This window comes from Papilio polytes, unplaced genomic scaffold (genome assembly GCF_000836215.1).
Source record: "Papilio polytes unplaced genomic scaffold, Ppol_1.0 DF824135.1, whole genome shotgun sequence".
NCBI lineage: Eukaryota > Metazoa > Arthropoda > Insecta > Lepidoptera > Papilionidae > Papilio > Papilio polytes.
This window is the reverse complement of record NW_013525069.1, coordinates 2,024,459-2,046,755: the sequence shown is the minus strand read 5'-3', so window position 1 is coordinate 2,046,755 and position 22,297 is coordinate 2,024,459. Positions and strand designations below refer to the sequence as shown.

Below are 22,297 nucleotides of genomic sequence, written 5' to 3'. Positions count from 1 at the left end.
AATAAACGTGGGGTCCGTGGATTATTTCCAACCGTCACCCTACTCTGTCCCCACTTGGCAACAGATGACAACAAAAAGTTTCATCCGTCCCACCTTCTGCGACGAGAGGACGATTGGAACTTATTTTATATCATAACGGTTCCATCTGTCACCTTATTGGTGATAGTGGGACTAAAAGGTGGGTCGTAAAACATTTTATTCTTACGTGGGGACAGAGCGGGGTGACGGTTGGGAATAATCCGAGTCCGTTACATATCCCTACATAGCAATATTATGAAAATAATAGATGAATATTCCGTTAAATACAACGTTAAAATACTGCAGTGTTCTTGACACGTCGCCATCCAACAATCGGGCAACAAAATTTGTTTTAATAATTTTGCTACTCGCTTTCAATTAATTTAGTTGAATTTAATAACATTTTCCATGTTTAATTAAATTTATATTCCTGATTTGATTGCTATAGTCTTATTTTAGCAGTAATAAGTCTCAAAACGAGAGTCTTACCAGAGACGAAGGGCAATTAAAGGAAAAATTAAATTAGTTCTTGAGCAAGATGTTAAGTGCAGTATTTAATTAAGACAAGGAAAACATTTAATTTGCTTTAATTAACATTTGTAAGAAAATAATTGTTTGTTTACCTGGAATTCATTTATTTGTGTACTGTGCTTTTAACAGAGTTAAAATGACAAAGCAAATGTAATAGGAAATTTTATCGTCAAAAGCACTGGTTTAGAAATCTAAGAAATTAACCAGAAATCCGAAGCAGAATCGAGTTTATTTACCGCGTCTATAAAACTCAGTGTTGCAAATTGATAGAAAATTGCTATTAAAATCGATAAAACTTGATAGATTTAGAGAGACGACATCAAAGGGAGTGATTGCCACTCGCCGGCGCCGGCGGACCAATATTTGATTACTGAATCGATCAGAGCTTGTTCTACCATCCTCGTTAATTTTACGTTACTTTACAGTATATTTATTAAATCCAGAGATATTTTCCCAGCCTCTTTTCTACGATGTCGGGGGGGAAATCTTCCAAAGAAGCCTTCTGGTAGGAAGACAGGATTATGTGGGATTTGACTCACTAAAAGTCCCTCAAGTGCAAATCGAGGGTTCAGGGCAAGTAACGCACCGGAACTTAAACTTCCCAGGAAAAACGGAACTCTCCCTCTGACTTCACATATCATATAACTGACAAAAAAAAGAAAACGTAACTTCTCCAGTGGTATTCAATCAAAATGCTGCCAACATTAACTTTCACCGTGTAATAGTAAATTAAAAGCGTACAAAAGTGAAACACACGTCGGAACGTAGAGCAAGGAATCAGAGCGCACTTTTGTAAACGGTACTGCTATTTAGTTCTTTTTTAATGTCGCCGTTTGCATACAGATGCAAGAGCGGTAAAAGCGACCTGTTTTAAATTGACTATAACGGGCAATAAAAACGTGATTTTCATAGTTGTCTCCCAGAGTTACTTTTTGACAAGTCTATAATTAATCCATTTACTTATGTTACTTACCTCCATCAATTCTACACGTGCATTGCTGTCATTCAAAAACTGTAATTGTCTATGCTATTCTTACAAACATTTTAATAATATTGACCTTTTCTTCAATGATCGTCAATTGAGTCATTGTATTGCGACATTTTATGACATGTCGTGAAAAATCCTTGATCTATAGAATGTGAAGGAAACAAAATAAACACAATACATCAAAAATAACCAGGAAAAAGTTAATTTCCTTTGAGCCTCATTATTTAAAGTGTTAAATCACGGACAATGTGACGGGGTAGTTGTCCTTGTCAATTCACGAATAAGGAAAGGAAACCGTGACAAACTCTGATGGAATTGAAACTGAGTCTAGATAATTGACTGGGAAAGAGGGTATCGAGATACAATTACTTACGCAAATAGAATCTAGGTCATAATCATAGGTCTTAAATTGACTAGGTTGTTACAAACTCATGGCAGTCTATATTACTCTAGACAAAGTAATACTTTGAAAAAATATGTTTAGAATCTTGGATTCCTGTCTCAATTTCATCATGTACATGGTTTCTCCGGAAACAGTACAATTAAAATTTTAGAAAGGTGCTTGAAGTTCAATGGTCGATAAATACATCCTTGTAGCAGTTGAATGAAGCGTATCAGCAGACTTAATTATCTTGCTTTTGATTTGCTTTGCCTCATTACAACTACGAACTATCTCAAGCGGTTCAAATATTGAACCGATAAGTATCATCTTATTTATTTCTTAAAATCTATACTATTATAATAAAGCGTAAACACGCACTTCTTAGTGGCCTAACATGTCAGCAATAACAACATATTTTTAATATTTCATTGTTTAATAAAAAGCCCTACACTTACGTCACGCTTTAGGCTATATATTTTCACGCCATTAAACTTAGGGGATAAATATCTTGGATAAAAATCCTAATGTGGGAAAGAGACCATAAGTTGCTGCCAACATCAAGGAAGCAAGATTGCCATGGTTATTGGTATTTTGACATTTGCAATAGAGAATTTGATAAATGTAAACAATAAAATAAAGTTTTTATAATTTCATGTGGGTGAAGCCGCACAGGAACAGCTAGTATTAAGATAATTAAAGAATACCAATAATGTAAGAATTTCCCATTTCATAAACCAAAATTCACTTCGGAGGTTAACCAGTAATAAATTAATGAATAAGGAATAAAAGTTTGTAATATCGATGAGAACCGGACAGTAATATGTACTCTATTACATAAGCTGTGTATAACTTTTTATAAGTTGAGGAAAAGTCGAATCCGTAACAACAAAACAGACACATCACGAGAAAAATCAGTCTTCCCCTAACATACCTTCTTACTGTATTTTCAGAGTTGTTATGTTGGTGGTTTCCGTTTACATAACAATAAACGTGCTGCTACCACGTGCGCAGTTTGTTGTTGTATCGCATTAGCGGCCCACGTCGCCATTTCTAAACACTAAACAGTTAATATTGTTAGTAATCGACCTCGGGATTCTTGTGTTATTGTTTACTTTATTAGAACTATACACGAATAGACTGAACACTATAAAAGCCTTTTAGATTTATCAATGTTTTAAACTGTTAATTTTATCTATAAAAAAGTTATTTCAGTCGACACTTTCTTTTCAAATTCTTCCTCTGTTTTTTAGTTGTTCAGGTAATTGTACTTTGTTACTTTTTCCTTCTTATTGTTTTTTTATTCAAAGTTTTTCATGGCATTATAGACTGAAGTATCAGTCTTTGAAAGGTCGGTTCTCATAGAATGCTTTATTGTGTTAAATGTTAGAAGATACTTATTACTAAAAGAGCATCAGCAAAACGTTAAATGCCAACACGTTACGCTTACTTCTTACTTCTTATAAAGGTCAGTATCCGCTTGAACAAAAACACAAGAATATCATCAATTAGGGGAGTACAAATATTACATACATAGTACCAGAACTTCGCATGTTTATTAACTTCACATAGGTACAGTCGCGGAAATTCGCGGTGTGCCACTTCAGGAAAAATTGCCTTGTTCATTGTAACGAGACAATCTCGTCCTTTTCCTCCAATAATTGAGAAGCAGTAAGTGGTGTAAACAAAGATATAATAATAAAAATAAACTAGCTGTGTATCACTGTCTTTCTATTCCTACAGACATTTATAACCTGCGTCGTATTGATTTATGTCCCGCGTCTCGCTCAAAATGTTCAAACCATTGTAGCTTTTAAAGTGGAACACCGCCAGTTTACCTGATTGTACATACATATCCTTAAAATCGTCGATCTCGACTAGACAGGGTGCAGTGCAACCGCTCCTAGTTGATTAGTCACGTTCAGCACGCGCCGCTGGGACCTCGTTAGAGAATCCTACCGTACATCACTCACGACCAACGTTTAATTATACACCTCGTTAGAGCAACGTCTTTGACTAAAGCTTGTGAATATACGCGTATTTTATATGTGCATTTGAAATTGGTGTATTGACAAATCCGTAACATGTGGATTTAGTAAATCATTAGTGCCTAAGATCGTAGTCTGAGTGGCTTTTAAACTCCTTACTATAATTACGTAAGAGATCGGTGTTCTGTATCTATTGAATTCTTGATTTGTAATATATTTAATCAGAGCTTGTGCTAAATTCTTTCTTAACAAAACCGTTTAGTGTATCATATAGAGTAATCATACAATAACAGACAAAACTTACCAACAAAAGCTTAGTAGTTCGATAAGCCCATCGATGACCTCACTCACTCCTTTAACTGTAAAGAAATAATATGGTTAAAAATATTGAACAGAAAAAAAACAACATTCACACTAACGAACAAATGAAGAAATTTATACATCTATACTATTATAATATTATAAAGAGGAAAGAGTATTTTTGTATGTATTAAAATAACTCAAAAACTACAGGTGTGATTTTAAAAAAATCTTTCACCATTAAAATGCTAGGTTATCAGTGATTAAAACATTTCACGCGGGCGAAGTCTCGACCTACAGCTTGCATCATATAAAAATGACTTCTTGCAATATTTCTATACCATTAAATGAAGGTGTGTCATCGTGTCCACGTAAAAGTAAACCCAAGGCTGGCCCACGTCAGTTGAAGTGAGTCACTGTAACAATATTATTCGCAAGGTCCGGAAACTGTCAGTAGAGAAATGTGACCCAACAATACTGAGATAAGTCCTTTAAAAACATCCGGACGTTCAATTATTATCTAAATTGCGGGTTATTTACATTTATTTGATAAACAATGACTCAAGACCATTCTTCGTCTTATATTACCTACTTTCCACCGTAAGTTTTTGGAAAAGAATAATCGTTAACATTAGGTAATTAACTTGTAAAGTAACTGACTCAAAGATCAAAAAAACTATTTTATCTCTAATAAATCGATTCTGATTCTTTCCAGTCAGTTTAGAGGACTGCAGAGCGCCCTTATTTATGTAACGGGATTCTTTAGTAACAATTACATTGTATAAAAGTACGAGTATTTAGGGCACTGTCTAGTAATACAGTAACCGCGCCTTCAGTAGCCACATCCTTTACATTGTTGCTACTGGCTGCATCACAGAACACGGACAAAAGATGTCAACGCTCCCTGTAGTTACGTGAATCAAGGTTATAGCAAAATGAGTCGTATTATAATACAATTAGAATGCAGAGCAATTTAGTAGAGTGTGTAATGATTGTGGCGTCATTAGGGAGCGGTGCGCGTAACAGAATAAGGTGATGTATGGACTAGGACGCCAGGATCTACAGTCGAATGCGCCTATATTATACGAAAGGATTCTCGGTATTTCAAGTTTCTTTGTTTTTTTTTAACAATGGGTTAAAAAGCATGGATACCCTACCTATAAGGTTTTCTCACTAAGTTCTATATTGCATATTTGAACACAAATCATATAATTTAGAAGAGTCTTAAGACCAACTCTTTTAAACTTCATCATCTGTGCCAAAATTGTAAAATTTGATTCACCACTCGTATATAACGTAATAAAAAGGCTACGTTAGTCATAACTAAATAAAGATCCATACAATACAGCGCTCTTTAGTGGGTATAATCTAAAAATGTTCGTAAAGGGAAACAATATTCAGAGCTCGCAAAGCGTCACTGGGTATATTGAAAAGCCGGGCTTTGCGGCGCGTCCTCCATTCCCATTCTGTTGGCCAAGAGCATAGTTGCTAACCTATTTCAGAGCAGTCTGGTTTGCGGTGGGATTGCTAAAGCTTTTGTAAAGGAAATTGTGTTTTTGCCCTTTTTTTTAAATTCATTGTAACATTTGACGAATGTAACTCTGTCAAAAAAATAAAGGTCCTGTTTAAAAGGTGAACAAACAAATTAAAGCCGAACTATCCGTTATACTATTAAGTTTTAACGCAAGTTGATAAATTATTTTTGTATTAGTAACCAATAATAATATTGGCAACTTGATTTCATCTAAGTTACTAGGCTAATGGATTATAGATGAGAAAAACGTGCTTTCAAGTGCTACCGAAATGGCCGCGGAGTTTTTGATGCGTAGTCAAGACACAACTTTGCTCTCAAGGACGGTCATTAATGCGAGCACAAAGCATAAATACTAATTGCTGCCAAGATAAAACATAGTGCTAAGGTTGAAGTCTTTTTGTTTTTATCTATAACAGTGTTGGCAGTTTTAACCTCTTAGATATGATAGCTGATATGGACACATTAAAAGTGGCAGAGCCCGCTTTATCATCTTCGGACGAATGGGCCGGACGGACGGCATGAAGTGGAAGCAGTTCCGCGTTTCCTTTGGTGAGTGTGGTGATAAAGGCCTAAATTTAGTCCCTTACTCTTCCCACCCTATTCTGAAGAGAATAAAATAGGAAGGAAAAGTGGTTTTGAGACGCATAGGCACGGGAAATATCTTTCTGTGCGTCTCCTCCTCCGTCAATTAAGGGTAGGCAACGCATCTGCAATAGCGGATGTCTATGAGCAGCGGTCGCTTCAGGATTAAGTGGCCGCTTGCTCGTTTGCCACTTTATACTATAAAAAATATATTTAGTTCACATTCATAGTCACTTAAAACCTTAAAAATCGATAGTGTGCGCAGATTTATTTGGATCAGAAATGTCATTTCCACCGTTTCTCTTAACTTTATCAAGGAAATATAAACTCACCTTAATGGGACATATTTTCTATAGGAGATATAACCTTGTGAATGCTAAGCGGTGAGCATACACCGTTATAGGATTAATGTCACCTGCGCTTGTGGGCCGGCTCACTGCGACACAGTATCTTTATAAAGCTCTTTGAGAACGGTTACGCTCTCTATATGGGCTAACTGGAACATGGATTATAGCCGCAATCCGCGCACATGAGTACACAAAGAGCTGTAGTTGAATGCTTTAATACCTTTTATTCTTTGAACAAAAAAGACAGTTTCCATTTTGGAAAATCAATGTAGAGTACAGATGAGTCTTGCTAATAAAGTTGTCAAACATTATTGATTTCATTATTGACTAACTTTTGCCCGCGACTTCCTTGGCGTAATAAAAAAAGGATGTAAGCCTATGTGTTCTTCCTCCGGAACATGCTCTACATATATGCCAAATTTCATCAAAATCTATTCAGCCGTATAGGCGGAAAACTTTAACAAACATCCATCGAACCATATAAACTTTCGCATTTATAAGATTTTTGAATGCGTCTACCCTCAGAGGCGCATATCTTGCATTATAATATAGAAATAACATAGCCTACGATAGATAGTCGTCATTTAGCCTTAAAATTCGGCGTCCTTTCAGTCAACATTCTTCATTGGTCATTTAGTAAAACAGTATATTCCGTTACCCCAAGTGTAAAAACCTCTAGCCTAGACAAAGAGCATACAAACATCACGTACCTAATTACCATACAACTATTCGTATACGCATCTTGTTTGGACACGCACAGTTCAACGCACGCGGCCGTGTCGACGACATCGCGAATGTTGCAGATGAGCTATTCTTGCGTGGTTTACTCTGCCAATCCACACGAACATACGCTTTGGATTAAATCGTTTTAAAATCAGGTTTTCGTCGTTCACAAAAAGTATAGCTATTTGATCGAAGATCAAATAAAAACACAATAAAACTGGTTTGATCGATTTTATCACGTAATATAAAAAGTTTACAGTCTTGTTGATTCGATTGTTTTTCTTATAACTCTCGTGAATAAGAAACAGAGCGCTGTCTAGAAAAACTACATTAATATTGTTTTCATAAGGGTTAATTAATATGTCCTACCATTATCATCTTACTGTATTGTCATTCTTTTGCGTCTCTTAAATTAGATTAGACAAAGCTTTAACTAATTCATTTATCACCTATATAACAACCGTGACTTACCAATGACCACAGCATAGATATTACAGAGGCGTTAATTTATCTTTAGATGTATTTATTTAGACTGTGGCGTATCTCGCGACGTAGTACATCTATGCTAATGTGAAAACATATGAGACTTGTTAAACCGCGTACAATGTGGGTTACTGTAATTGTGTTAACGACACGGGTACCGCGGTTGCATTTTAATGTACTCTTGTGGTGATATTAAACATGTTAAGTCTAACAGCGCAATTGGCTAAACAATATCATGTTTGCTACAAGTTTAAGTCAAGTCTCTATATTGGAAACAAAGACTTGGTGCTATGTTTCAAAAGTTATTTTAGCCCTAGGTTCTAATCTAGGGTTGGTCCTAGCAGATAGTGAATTAAAAACGTATTTTATTCTAATTATAAAGGTAATTTTTAGTAAACCCTTTTTGCTCTTTAAATTTAACGATTCATTTGATGTAATCAATTGTTTTCATGGCATAAAAATTAATTTGAACACGACATATTTATGGTAGCTTAAAATGTATGAAGTTTTTTTTATATCAATCAAGACTACAAACCGGAAAAATATATGCAGTAAAAACTAATAAATACTCCAAGCAATAAAACAAAAAGCAATTCCAAGTATGTATTGCTTTTTCTTTTCTGTTAGTTGAAAACAACAAAAATTTATTAGTCTCGGCGTAGGCGGAACAGGCTTACATGCCCATGGCAACAACTTTTATACTTAGATTGTTTACGTTATATGCCATAATGTTTCATCACAAGATAATATAAACATTAAGGATAAACAAATTTGGTTAAATCAAGTAGAGTATCTAAAATAAAGTAGCAAAACTTAAGTTTGTTGTAACATTCATATGCCATCGCAATAAAAAGGATATGGCAGAAATTGACATGTGCGCAATGAGGCGAGGGGACATGTGAAAGGAAACCGCAATCATAATCTACCACTCTCTGTGTTGGTCGATTAAAGAATTACCTTTCCTTATCCTTTCTTCATCCAATATATAAAATGAAAGGAAAACGACTGGGAAAAAAAATTCTCTAACTCTATATGGAAGACCTTATACGAGAAAATTAGTACAATTTCCAAATCTAAAATTAGATTTTTTCTCTAATTATCGGAGTATTAACACATTCAGTGCCACTGCTGCAATGGAAATTTCACATTAGTACGAAAACTTAATAGTGGCATTAAACGTGTTTGACATATGGCAACTTATTACCAACTTGTATGCAGGGTCAATATTAACTTTGTCATGTATAGCTTAGTTAAGTTACTTATTAATAAGGTTATATCAACACATTTGCATCTACACATCTGTTTAAATAGCTCGCGCAATATTACAACTACCTATTATGATGTTTTTAAGATGTCGAAATAAGCAAAACTTACTATGTGTGCTTAGATGACGAAATCGATTCTGCAGATAAATGTGCGCTTAATTATTTGTTATGGCGATAAATACATTCAAAAACATAAACAAATTTATCACAATAATTTATACCAAATCGTTAATAGTCTGGAAAACATTTTAATGTGAACATAAATTCAGCAGACGACATTAAAAATGTAAGGATAGTAAAAAATCTCAATCTACATTTATAGCGAATGTTTTATTAAGAAAAAAGGTTCGGCTGTCTACAGCTCATTGTAACTCTGTGTTACGACCTACCGACCTTACTGAATCCCATTGCCATAAATGCTTGAGTACGCAATCATAAAACAGTAATATTAACCAACAGTAGACATTTTACCAAGGAAAAACGTAGAGTTATGCCCCTTGCCTAATATTTTTTATATTGCTGTGTTCCTAGTTTAAATAAGAATACGATATTACATAGAATAATATAATTTAACGTATTGGTTTATGATTTCTTACCTTTAGATTTTGCTGACTACATTACGCAAATTTTAAACATTGAAAAATACACTTTATTCCAAGTAACGCGCTTCCAATCTTGTTATATAAATAAAATCATTAGTTTCCACACAGTACTATGGCTCATTCCCGTGGGTAGAAATACGGTCTACGAAGGGAAATGTAAACCATGTCAAGGTTCTCACTTTGATTACGAACACCAACTACATGAATGCGTGTAAACTACAGCATGGAAAATCGTACTTCGATTGCATCCATCACAGTGGAAACTTTGAAATTTGATAGAAAATATAGTAACTCCGTTTTAACCTTTCTTATCAACACAATAATGGTATACTTTTACAAAGGTCTTTTAATACTAGAGATCATCACCAGCTCACTATACGTCCCCATCGAGGGGCTCGAAGTCACCCCTAAGTAAGGGGTGACTAGGCCAGAGTCAACCACGCTGGCCCAGTGCTGGTTGGTTGACTTCACACATATCTTTGAATTTCTTCGCTGATATGTGCAGACATCATGATGTTTTCCTTCACTGTCAGAACGTCGGGTAAAATATGTACATCTGAAAATTCGAAAATACATGGCAGGATTCGAACAAGACCTGTAGATTACAACTCAAGTGCTTAAACCACTGAGCTACCAATGCTCTCGAATACTAGAGATGTTACAAAAAAAAATACAAGACAAAGTGGTCTAAAACTAGTAGCAATTAATAAATACAATCGGTAAAGAAATTTATTAATAATGAACTGCATCCTTGCGCTGCAAAAAACTATCCTTTGAGTATTGGTATTGTTTGCAGTCAGTTCTTAGAGGTCCTTTTGTATTGCTAATGACCAATAATAAAGGGCATGATGGTAAAAATAGATGTAAAGTTACACATCTTTCAATTCTGGTAATACAAGTTTTGTTGTATAAAAACTCATCAATGAAGTATTTGTGGAACACAATTTATCGCAGTAAAGTCAAGAATTATATTTTACTTACAATCGAATTAGACCATACCTTTTGACAAGTTTTCCACAATTTCAATTCAAATATTTTACACAACCAAAAGTTAAAATAACTAAAATGTGAAGTTTTCTTTAATACTTTATCTTATTACAATAACAAACACTCCTGTACTAGGCTGTCAGAAACAGCGAGTAAACACGTGGGATAGCAAAGCGAACCGCGCAGAGACTGGTTTTGTTACGTGCGGCAGCGTCCCGCAGTTTGAGTTCCAAATGAAAATGAATGAAACTGTACCCGTGAAAGCTTTGTCTAATAGATGACTTAGCATTATCATGTAAAAGTACTTTCTTATAATTACCTAAACGAATTAGGATAGATGATGCCAATTTGATTGACATCGATAGGTAACACAAAAGTTAAAATCATCATCAGTTTTGTATTAATATAAAACAAATGAAAGCTACTTTAATCCTACTTCCTACTAATATTATAAATGTGGAAGTTTAGATGGATGGATGGATATTTGTTAGAGTTTGTAGCCTAAACTGCTGAACGGATCTCAATGAAATTTGGCATACACGTAGAGGTTAGTCTGAAAGGGCACACATAGGCTACTCGGTTTTCTTTTTTGTTTTTTTTTTTTTTTTAATAACGGCCGGATGCGGGCGAAAACTAGTCCTTAAATAATTAACATGTATAACCCCAACAAAAAACCAAACTCCCCATTAAAACCCAAGTAAACAGCTAGTAAAAATTATTTAATAACTTTGTAGAGGATATGAAAGACTTCGCAAACGGATACGTTAAGTAAAAAAGTTAATTACAGAAGTTAAGAAAGTTAAATCAATTTCCGATCCACAGCTTTAACGAGTTTAAATTCAAGTAGAAATTAAAATTCTAGACGGCAGCTTCTGACGACGAATTTGAAGCGTAATAACTTGAGAAAGTTGTCCTACGAATAATTTTTAATTAAGTTACTTTAACTTTGAAGGTGTCTCTATCTCTTGCACTACGGAAGTGTAAATTTAATTATACTTAGTTATTAATTATGTTACTTAAAGGATATTTACATAAATCAAAATCTTTAGTTACTTAATTTTGTGTATAGTTTCTGTTAATTTTATTGTAATCTATCTCAAACTTTGTATTACGATCAAGTTGCGTGTTGTAACCAACAACTTGTATAGCAAGAACAACATTTGTTGAAGCACATCTTTGCGTATTCTAAAGGACGCGAGGTTTGTTCGTCCCGAAGTTTGTGTAAACTGTACCAACTTCTCTAGACGAATACAACAAACATCGCAATAACTAGTCAGTTAAATATTAGCTTTACTAAAAATCTATGGAATATATTCAGAAAATGCGGAATACACTACGTGACTGAGTATGCTTGCGTTAGTATAATACAAATTCGCAGATTTGTTTGTTTGTAAAACTTTAAGATAACAATTACTATAGGCTTTGAGTGTTGTTCACTTAAAAATAGTCTATGAAAAGATGTTAGATTATATCATACTAACTTTTCCCGCGACTCCTTCCGCGTGAAATTAAAAAACAATTTAAAACATAGCCTATGTTTACTGACAACGTAGCTTTTTAATGGTGAAAGAATTTTTGAAATCGGCTCAGTAGTTTTTGAGTTATTTCATTACAATCGAACAAACAAAGTTTTCCTCTTTATAATATTAGTATAGATATTGATTTCTAAAGACAAAACTTCGTAAAATAACTTTGAATTATAACCACAAACACTTAAGTCCCAACATCCAAGTAGAAATTTAGTAAAGGCGGTAAACGGCGCAGTAAATTTAAGTTTACGAAGCACAAATTGCTCGTGAAAATATATTGATATGGCGTATCGCAGCGGATATGACCTGATCTGATCCACCTCACAGTAAATGCCTTACTCAGAGAACTTATTGCTTATATAATCAATCACTTAACTAAGATATTTCATTCTTGTATATCAGATATACGCTTCATTTCGTTTCTCGATTTATGGATGATTCTATAACAAAAAAACATGACTATGAATAGTTAATTTATTACTATTATCAACTTAAGTAATAAAACTAAATCAGGCATGCTTTTAATCGGGAACAAAGGTCAAGTAAAATACTTTAGGTAACATTGAATAACTTTTGTGACCCTGTGTACCCCATTATAAATCGTACAAACATCTACAAATAGAATTCAATTACATAATATTTTCTATTAATATTTACCTGTTTAACATTATTTTCCTCTGCCATTAATTAAGCAAGGCTAACACTATTTTTTATAATCTTCATTAAAATACATTAAGTTAGCAGTTCATAAAATTACATTTTTATAAATGAGATAAAGTGGATCCTATAACGCATGTCGTCAGAAAAATAGATACCTTTTTCTACAAACCATTATATAATATTAAGATATATCACGTAATAAACAACGATTCAACATTCGTTTTCGGACAATGTATTCTTTCCCAGGAGACATAATATATTGTTTACTTTATAAGCTACAAACCTTGACTTGTGGTAAAATATGACGTAATACTTTTTAGCTTTTTTGAGCTAGTTTCACACGAGGGCACTCAGTATAGTATCTCTAAATCTATAATAGTACTGCAATGGCTACTGCTCTGCCCTCGTGTGATATCATAAATCATGTAAAACTGACATAATCAGATCTCACGTCTATATGTATTTGCGCCCAAGCTTTAGTGAAATTTTCCTCTCATGGTATTTACCCTTTTCACTCACAAGTAATTTTTTGTGATAAATTGATGAAAAAGTTTTGAGTTATGACGTAATGTATGGTACTCTGGTGTATTTCTTTGAAACTAAGTTGTTTTTGTTAGTATAACCAATGTCTGAAGATTAGAGAATGAATTATTAAATTGTAGGTTGAGAAATATGGTATTTATATTGATAATTAATTTATTTAGACAGTATATCATTAAAAGATTTACGATGTTACACTTTTTTATCCGTATGTTTTATCTAAATACTAGCTTTCGTCCGCGACTCCGTCCGCGTGGCATTAAAAAAAACAAAAGTAAGTAGCCTATGTGTACATCCATACCAAATTTCATCAGAATCCGTTCAGCCATTTAGACTATAAACTCCATCCATCCATCTAAACTTTCGTATTAGAATGATTTAGTTTTAGAAACGTAAACATTAAATCGGTTCTAACCTAACAACGAAATATTCGGAACATTTGGGTTATGAAAGCAATGGACGGTAAACTATTTATATTAGAACGCTATGACTTGCGTTCAAACATAAATAACATTGTTTGCGCTGCGTCATCACATTTTGTGGAAACAATAACACAAGCTGTAGGTCATAGTTGGCCCTAACAGTTTTAACTGAACTGTTGAACTGTACAGTTAAAATTCTGCATGTGGAGACAAAGCTTAAAGTTTTCAGTTAGTACTGAGCGTGTGTAGAGGGCCTCAAGAAATCAATTCTGTTTTATATTCAAATCTAATAAATAGATAAATGAAGTTAGTTTATTTCTTCAGAAGGGCTTTCCTCAAAGAGTTCTCTCATATAGTTATTAGGATATCTTTGTACATTTTTGGTATCTTACTAACATTATAATTACGAAAGTTTAGATGGATGGATGGATGTTTATTACAGTTTGTAGCCTAAACAGCTGAAGGGATCTTGATGAAATTTGGCACTGATGTAGAGAATAGTCTGGAAGAACACATTGCACAAGCTACTTGATTTTGTTTTTTTTTTTATTCCGCGCGGACGGAGTCGCAGGCTAAAGCTAGTATCTCCATAATTTCACGTTAAGTTATGGACGATTTGCACAAACAAAGCATCATCGGTAAAAAATTCCCGCGTTTTTTAGCGTAGTTAACGCGATTAAAGTTTAAACATCATCGAACATTTACAATTACATTAACATCGGCATTAACAACCCACCAATGTTTACAAATAGAAGTGACTCATGTTTTACTGGTGATCGAGTATCTTATATTCACACCTTAAAACTTGTAAATTTAATATGAAATTTCCATGGACAACTGTTATGTACATGTATAACATTATTGTTATCTCAATTTTTTATAGAGAGTAAGAGAGATGGCCATACAATTCACATGTGTCAATGGAGACTAAAACTCAAGAATATTCATTCTTAACGATTTTCAATACAAGCCATAAAAGTCGTTTATAATAAGCTTTTATTGTGTACAGTAGAAGGGGCTTGACGAATGGCAACCAAACATTAATTTCCCCGGCAATTGGCGTTCGCTAAAAGCGGCATCCGTATTTGGCTACAGTTCATTGTACCTTCAGACTATGCGGTGTCAACGACATCGACACAAGATGAGCGGCTCGCGTGTTACATTTCTGCCAACTAAAAGCTTCTATAACAACATAAATTGCATTATAGGTAGTGTTATATCAATGACAAAGAAATTACGAATATAATAAGGATTACACTCCTTAGAAGGATAGGTTGAAAACCAACACGTCATGGAATTGTCTTAATTTCTGAAAAGCTATTTAACCTATTCAATGAAAACAATCAAATACTTCATCTTTAAAATAGAGCTGTTGCTCGTGACTTCGTCCGCGTGAAATTAAAAAATTATAAAAAAAGTCTATGTTACTCACTGATAACATAGTTTTTAATGGTAAAGGAATTTTTGAAATCGGCCCTGTAGTTATTGTGTTATTTCGATACATACTAAAATACAAATCTTTCCTCTTTATAATATTTCTATAGATCATGGAGTCTATACTATAGACAAAATGCGCAGTAATTAAATCGTATAAAGCGCTAAACTGTGTCACATTAAAATTGTTGCAACGGGACATCGGCACGTTCCTGGACTATAGAGCCAAGTCAAATTTGGCAGTGTTAAATAATGTTAACAACGATAGATTAACAACAAAATACGTTGTAATGATTTCTTAATAAAGATTAGATAAATAGTATTTGAAATATTGTATTAAAAATTACAAAGGCTACAAAAACAATGCAAGGGATGGTGCAACTTTTAGATAAAATGACTGAGAATACACAATCATTATGAAAAAATAATGAGGTTCTTTATGTAAGATTTATGAAAATATCTTAAAAACCAAAACAAGGCTTACAAAACGATACAAAATCAGTAGATAGAAAGTATAAACATCTATCAAATAGGACGCGGTAGAAGAGTTCTAATTTAACACAGGTATTTGTCGATAAGCAAACATTAAGATTACGAAGGGGGATTTTTAAAAGCTGTTAACAAAACAACAATAAGTGTTAAAAGCCACTTTAGTAATGGTAGATAACAACAAACACTACATAACTTCAATGATAAACATACAACTATATGGTTTTCGAAAGATTTTAGAATTAACTATTTTACGAAATAGTCTATTTAATATGAATAATCTTGTATGTTTTCGAAATCAAAAATATCTCCTTTAGAAAAAAAAAGTAGAAACCATTTAAAAAAAACAATCATTTCCACAGAAACAAAATCAATATCGCAGTATAGCACCATGTTACGTCAATTGGAAAGCAATTGTAATTACTTCGAAAGCTTTCAATGTACACGCTCGATCTGCATTATTGTTGCAATCAAGTGCAACGTGTTGCCTTAATTTGAATGCAACGAAGTTAAAGTTCAGAGAGGACACGAACAGAAAACTAGTGTGCACTTAATACTCGTAGCGGTCGCCAAATATGGTTAAATTTCTAAATCCACCAATGATAGGGTGATGAGTTTGAGCAAAATACTGATAATAAGTTCACTTGAAATCTATAAACCTTAATGTCAATTATTAATGTTAGAATTTACTATAACACAGAAGACCATGAAAATGCCTAAGGCTAATACACTCACTAAAATACACTTTTCATTTCGTTTTGAATTGCAACGGAGAGAAAATCGTTTATAATAAGTTTAGAAATCATGTTAGAACAAAGGGTTAGGAGTCGGGATAGGTAGGGGGTGAAAATTACCCGCACGGAGGCATATCGCACGAGTCAAGGGCGGGCATTGACCTCATCTTGAATCGGTAACCATGACTGAGTTATATTAAATGACAAGCACGTTTTATGAAAGAGCTTCGTCTCTTTTGTTCTGTTAAATCTTTGTTCTACATAATTCGATCGTAAATAAAATAAATAAATAAATAAAACCTCTTTATTGTCATCATATAGATACATTTACATACAGTCAAAATATGTAACACAAAAAAAAATATGATAACAAAGGGCTGCAGGCTCAGCGTGTACCACATGGGCAATGCCACGAGGAGCTGTTTTTCAGCATGTCCCTCTGTGGGCCGCGTTGCGCCTCTTCAGAGGTGCCCGACACTTAATATGCAACTATAATGTATTGTAGAAAAAAGAACAAACCTATTACAAATGACAACTTGCGACTATTTATATAATTTATAGAAAGAGATAATAATATTAATAAACAAAACTAAAGCAATGGCATAGTTGATTTAACATTAAAAAAGTGCACATAAAAAAACAAAAAGAACAAACATATAAAAAAAATGACAACTTGTGGCTACTTAGTAAAGTAATTGTAATCGTACCGATATTTGGGATTATATTAAATGAATTCATCTCAGTATTACCCTCTCTTTTTACTTATATAATAACTTTTGTAGAAGTCGATCAATTTATATTCCCTATAACTCATACCATAAATGACTTTACCAGTTGTTTGTTCTACATTCTGTGAATAAAATCAATATGACATTAAGCATTCCAAACAGAATGTTTTTTTCACAATATTCATATTACTACGATTGCGCAGTCAAATTGAAATTTAATGACTTACCGCAAAAAACATCATTTGACATAATTATATACAACTTAGGAATCAAACAGACGTACGAATAAACTTATAAAAAGCGGTCGTTAGAAGCACCTGCCGCAGAAAATATGCAAGTTTGATTGGAACGAGTGTGATTCAATGCAAATATGGTTGTGGGAACTGTCATTATGCTTGGATATAACAGGCGAAACCTCTTAAGAGTTAAAAAAGAAAAAAAAAACATAAATCAATATGAATTTCTACAAAGGAAATATCATAAATCAGATTATAAATGATTCCGAAAAAGGATAATGAAATAGGTCCCTTTCTTATTATGTTTATTAAAGACAATGGTATTTAATTTAACACAATAAATAACCACTACCGAGGCTTACAACCTTTAACAAAAATTATATAAACGAAAGAAATCCATTAAACAACCCCGCACAAAAGGAAAAGAGTATGAAAATGTATTCCACGTGGGTTTTTCGTTTCGATAAAATTCAAGAGCACATCAATTACGAGGACGGAGTGCGTTGCCAAAATTCTGGAGGTGACAGTTCGATTTATGGAGTTAGCAAAATAAGAAAACATAGTAAAAATTTAAAAAAGAATAGAAAAAACCCTTATTTAGATTCTACAATCATTTTTTTAATGTTACCTAAAGGAATAACAACAAAACAACGGTTACAGCAACAGTTAGCGAGTGGCAATGTGCTCCAGTGCTGCGACGACGCCATTTTGATAACCGGAACGATCGAAAGTAACGGACACTTCCGATCGCTTTCGCTTTTAGATGTAATTAATTTAAACGCAATCCAAATTGTAATACATAACCTGGAAGATATACAAAGACTCGTATCATGCAAGACTATGGGCAACTTACCTTAGTCTGTGCTAGACGAAGCGAAACTCGGGGATCTTTCATTACAAATGAGAACAACAGAGAGTACTTATTTTTTAAATTAACAAGTTTTCCCTTTTCATGCTATTTGTAAGAGAGATATCTACTTTTTTTTTTTTATTACATGAGATGGCAAACGAGCAAGCAGCCACCTGAATCCGCCAAAATGGCGAAGCGACCGCTGCCCATAGACATCTGCAATTGCAGATGCGTCGCCTACCCTTATCCGACGGAGGAGGAGACGCACATAAAGAGGATATTTCCTCTTCCTATGCATCTCCTCCATCGTCAAATCCATTTCCCCTTCCCATCCTCTCATAAGAAAAGGGTGGTAAAGAGAAAGGGACTTAAAGTAGGCCTCCGGCACCACACTCATCAGACGAAACACGGCATTGGTTCCATTTCACGCCTGTCTTCTGTGTGGTCGTGGTATTACACCGGGCGTACCGGCCCATTCGTGCTAAGATGTTAAAGCGGGCACTACCACTGTTAAAACTACTCTAGGGATCGTTCATAAACAGGTCAACACAAAAAGTGATACCGTGTACCACTTGATTGATATACCAAAGCGAACAGCAGAAATTCCGAGTCGATTTCGTTTAACAATGGCAGTGTAATTAAAACTCGACGAACGGCTCTCGATCGCATATCGAGTGGATTCGAGTGTTCAAGTACAATTTTTATAAACGGCATTTCACGTTGCGCTATTTATGCGCAAAAACAATACGGTTATCTTCAAATCCTTGACAACAAACTGTATTCTAAAGCGTATTTAAATTTTATCTTAAACAAGTTCAAATATCTATAAATTATAGTACTTAAACTTAAATGTGAAATAAAAAAAAGTAGAACAAGAATTATACGGACAAACATAATAACCAATGAATAAATAAATCTTAAATATATCTTAACACGATATGGCAATTAAAGCGCTAATTACGTTTGACGAACGACAAGCAATTACAAGCACGACATAAGATCTGTGAGAAATCTTTGATTGTACATTAAAATGTACACTTCATTGCAAAAAAAATGGAATAACTTAGCAACCGAAGTCTGCGGTCTTTGGAATGTCGAGATTATAAAATTCCATGATCTTATTCCGTAAGATTAACACATTCTAAAATACCACCCACTTTTATAATTCTGATTTTTTTTGGTCTCTTCTCAAAGAGAACATTTGGTCTATGTCTACTTCTATGAAAATACTCTTTAATGTCATTTTAAATGTAAAATACAACTTAATCAGCTTGGGATCTCAATCATTCATATAAACATCATACAAATATTATAAATAAATAAATAATATTATAAATGCGAAAGTTTAGGTGGATGGATGGATGTTTGTTAAAGTTTGTAGCCTAAACGTCTGAACGGATCTCGATGACATTTAGCATAGACGTAGAGGATAGTCCGGAAGAACACATAGGCTACTACTTTTGTTTTTTCTACTTCCACGCGAACGGAGTCGCGGGCGAAAGCTAATGTAACATAGATGTTGAATTTTCAAATAGACAATTGGCAAATTGTTTTACAGAATAGAACTGGGTGACCCACATCACTAACAAATAGACAAAGAATTTTGAGATGCATTGACTGAAAGGTTTATGAAAAGAAAATGCCGCATATTCGTTCCCAATTTTCATCTTGTTCTACTGACTAATGTTTTTACGAAATAAAGCTATGAGCAAATTTCTTATTAACATCAGTTACTTAAAATGTGAATTCGAAGCCAATTTAAAGATTGCGGATATGTCGCGCAATAAAACAATAGGCTGATTAACTTCGCCTTGCGTCGACGAATGCGGCATCTTTCGTCAAAAATTGAGCAATTAAATATTAAGACTTCATTGTCTTTGAGTCCCAAACCTGGAAAACTTCTAGTCTCGTACTAATCACAACATAAAAACCTGTCAATGGGTAACTTAATATATATTTTATTACACCAAAATCTCAGGAGTTCAAAAGGACTTATTTATGCTAGTTTTTAGTGGTTCGTTCATATAAAATCGTTTAGAAAATCATCTGGAGCGTACCACACTAACGACTTACGTCCACGCCATTTGAAAAAGCGGACGTTGTTATCGTCAAGCGAATTCAGCGCTTCAATGCAGCACAAAAAATATCAGAGTCCATTTATAATTTAAAAACGGTTAGCGGTTTTACGCTGAAAACGGTTGCAGTCAAACGGCCCTGACAGCTTTAACGTTGATGCAGAATTTTAAAAAATATAGGCCAAACGGATTCTGCTTAATATTATTTTAACGTACGTTAAATTATTTTATATTTAAATAAAAATGTGCTCCATAAAAGCGTTTTGCAATAAAAAATAATAAAACATTTTACTGCGACGTATTTTACTTTCGATTGAAAATTTGCTACAAAGTTTACATAAAATATCACATTATTTTAATCGGAAGAGAAAGTATAAGTTTCCGTAAATAACGAAATATGTGTTTATTATTTACTGTAATATTCAATACATTATTATGGAATTAATGTTGAGTTTAATCAGAGCTACATCAGTATACAATTATCCGCTCAATTGCGTATAACTTAACTAACTTAAAATCCAAGCAGTAAACTATTATCGTGATAAGTAATGTCGGAAAACACCCGGCAACTAAAAGTTGAAAGCGAACTAAAGTGCGTAGGGTTGTGATACCTAGGTCCTATCTTAGATGTAGACATATCTAATAATAAAATATTTAGTAGATAGAAATAGACTATTCATTTAAGTAAACAACATATTTATGGGATTAGATTACTTTGCAAGTCGATAGTAAATATTAACTACGTAACACATCTTTTAAAAAGTGACGAAATACGATGATTGTTATAAAAAAAAAAACATTTATTTTTTTCAACGCAACGCACAGTTCGTTATACTTGGATCAAAATCTAGCAACCCTACCTGAGATACAAGCTTTAGTAACGTAACTCGACAATCACTATCTTAAGTACAACAACAGGTTCTATGTTAGGGATCAAAGACCGTGCCTCCTAGGTTCTAGGGTTGCCTCCAAGGTTCTTACTTTCAAATTTAACTCAACTTTGAATTATGCATGTTCTAGGCTTTGACATCGCTATCTCAGGTAAAAGTGGGCGTTGAGAAAAAAAAACACTCACACATGAAACCCTAACAATTCTTTTTTTACACAGTTTTTGGATCTGCATTTGTTTTAAATTGGCAGCCCTAATACCTGTCGGACCGGATCTCGACCTACCTCGAGCATGCGCCCAATAAGGCTGTGTTTACACTGCCCGTAAACTGTGACGTCATATCACGCATGATTAACTTTAACATATGAATCGACTGACCGCAGTCATTTTAACGTTGGTTGTTTTTGTACAATAATACAATGTAATAAATAAATTTTATATCAGATAGTTCATTATTAAATACTGTAAATTTTATAGGCTTTAAATATATGTAGAGAATAAATCTGAGATCTGATCTTGAAATAAAAACTATATGTATACTAATATTATGAAGAGGAAAGATTAATATATTTGTATCGAAATAACACAAAAACTACTAGGCCGATTTCAAAAATTCTTTCACCATTAAAAAGCTATGTTCTCAACATAGCCTATGTTTTTTTTTATTATACTTTAATTTCACACAGGTTATGTGTTATAAATAATTAAACATATGCGCCTGATTTTTAGGATGCTTACCTTTTTTCTGTATGCTAAACATCTGTCCATCTTTACGTTGCAACCTTATTTAGCATATATTTAGTTTGGATATTATGAGTAAAAGCCGTCAAAACACCTGCAGTTCCTATGCTGCGGACATCAATACTCACTAAACAGTTGGGGTCTCGCTGTTTGTTTTCTTTCTTGTAATTGTATATTAGAATTTTTAGACTATTGCTTACTATCAGAATCCATTTTTTAAATCATTTTTGTTGTATTTCAATA

General features: G+C 33.7%; 1 protein-coding gene across 2 annotated transcripts in view; it reads right to left on the bottom strand.

Moving 5' to 3' along the window:
- LOC106099330 (mucin-2) overlaps positions 1-22,297 on the bottom strand; it is a 44,598-nt gene that overhangs the window by 21,715 nt on the left and 586 nt on the right. Inside the window, exons 1-2 of one of the 2 annotated variants that reach the window (XM_013277851.1) lie at positions 10,740-10,913; positions 4,209-4,263 (exon numbers count right to left, since the gene is read on the bottom strand). The gene's annotated coding sequence lies outside the window, so the exon portion shown is untranslated. Of the gene's footprint in view, positions 1-4,208; positions 4,264-10,739; positions 10,914-22,297 lie in introns of those variants that run through there. The other variant, XM_013277850.1, reaches the window with a different exon arrangement.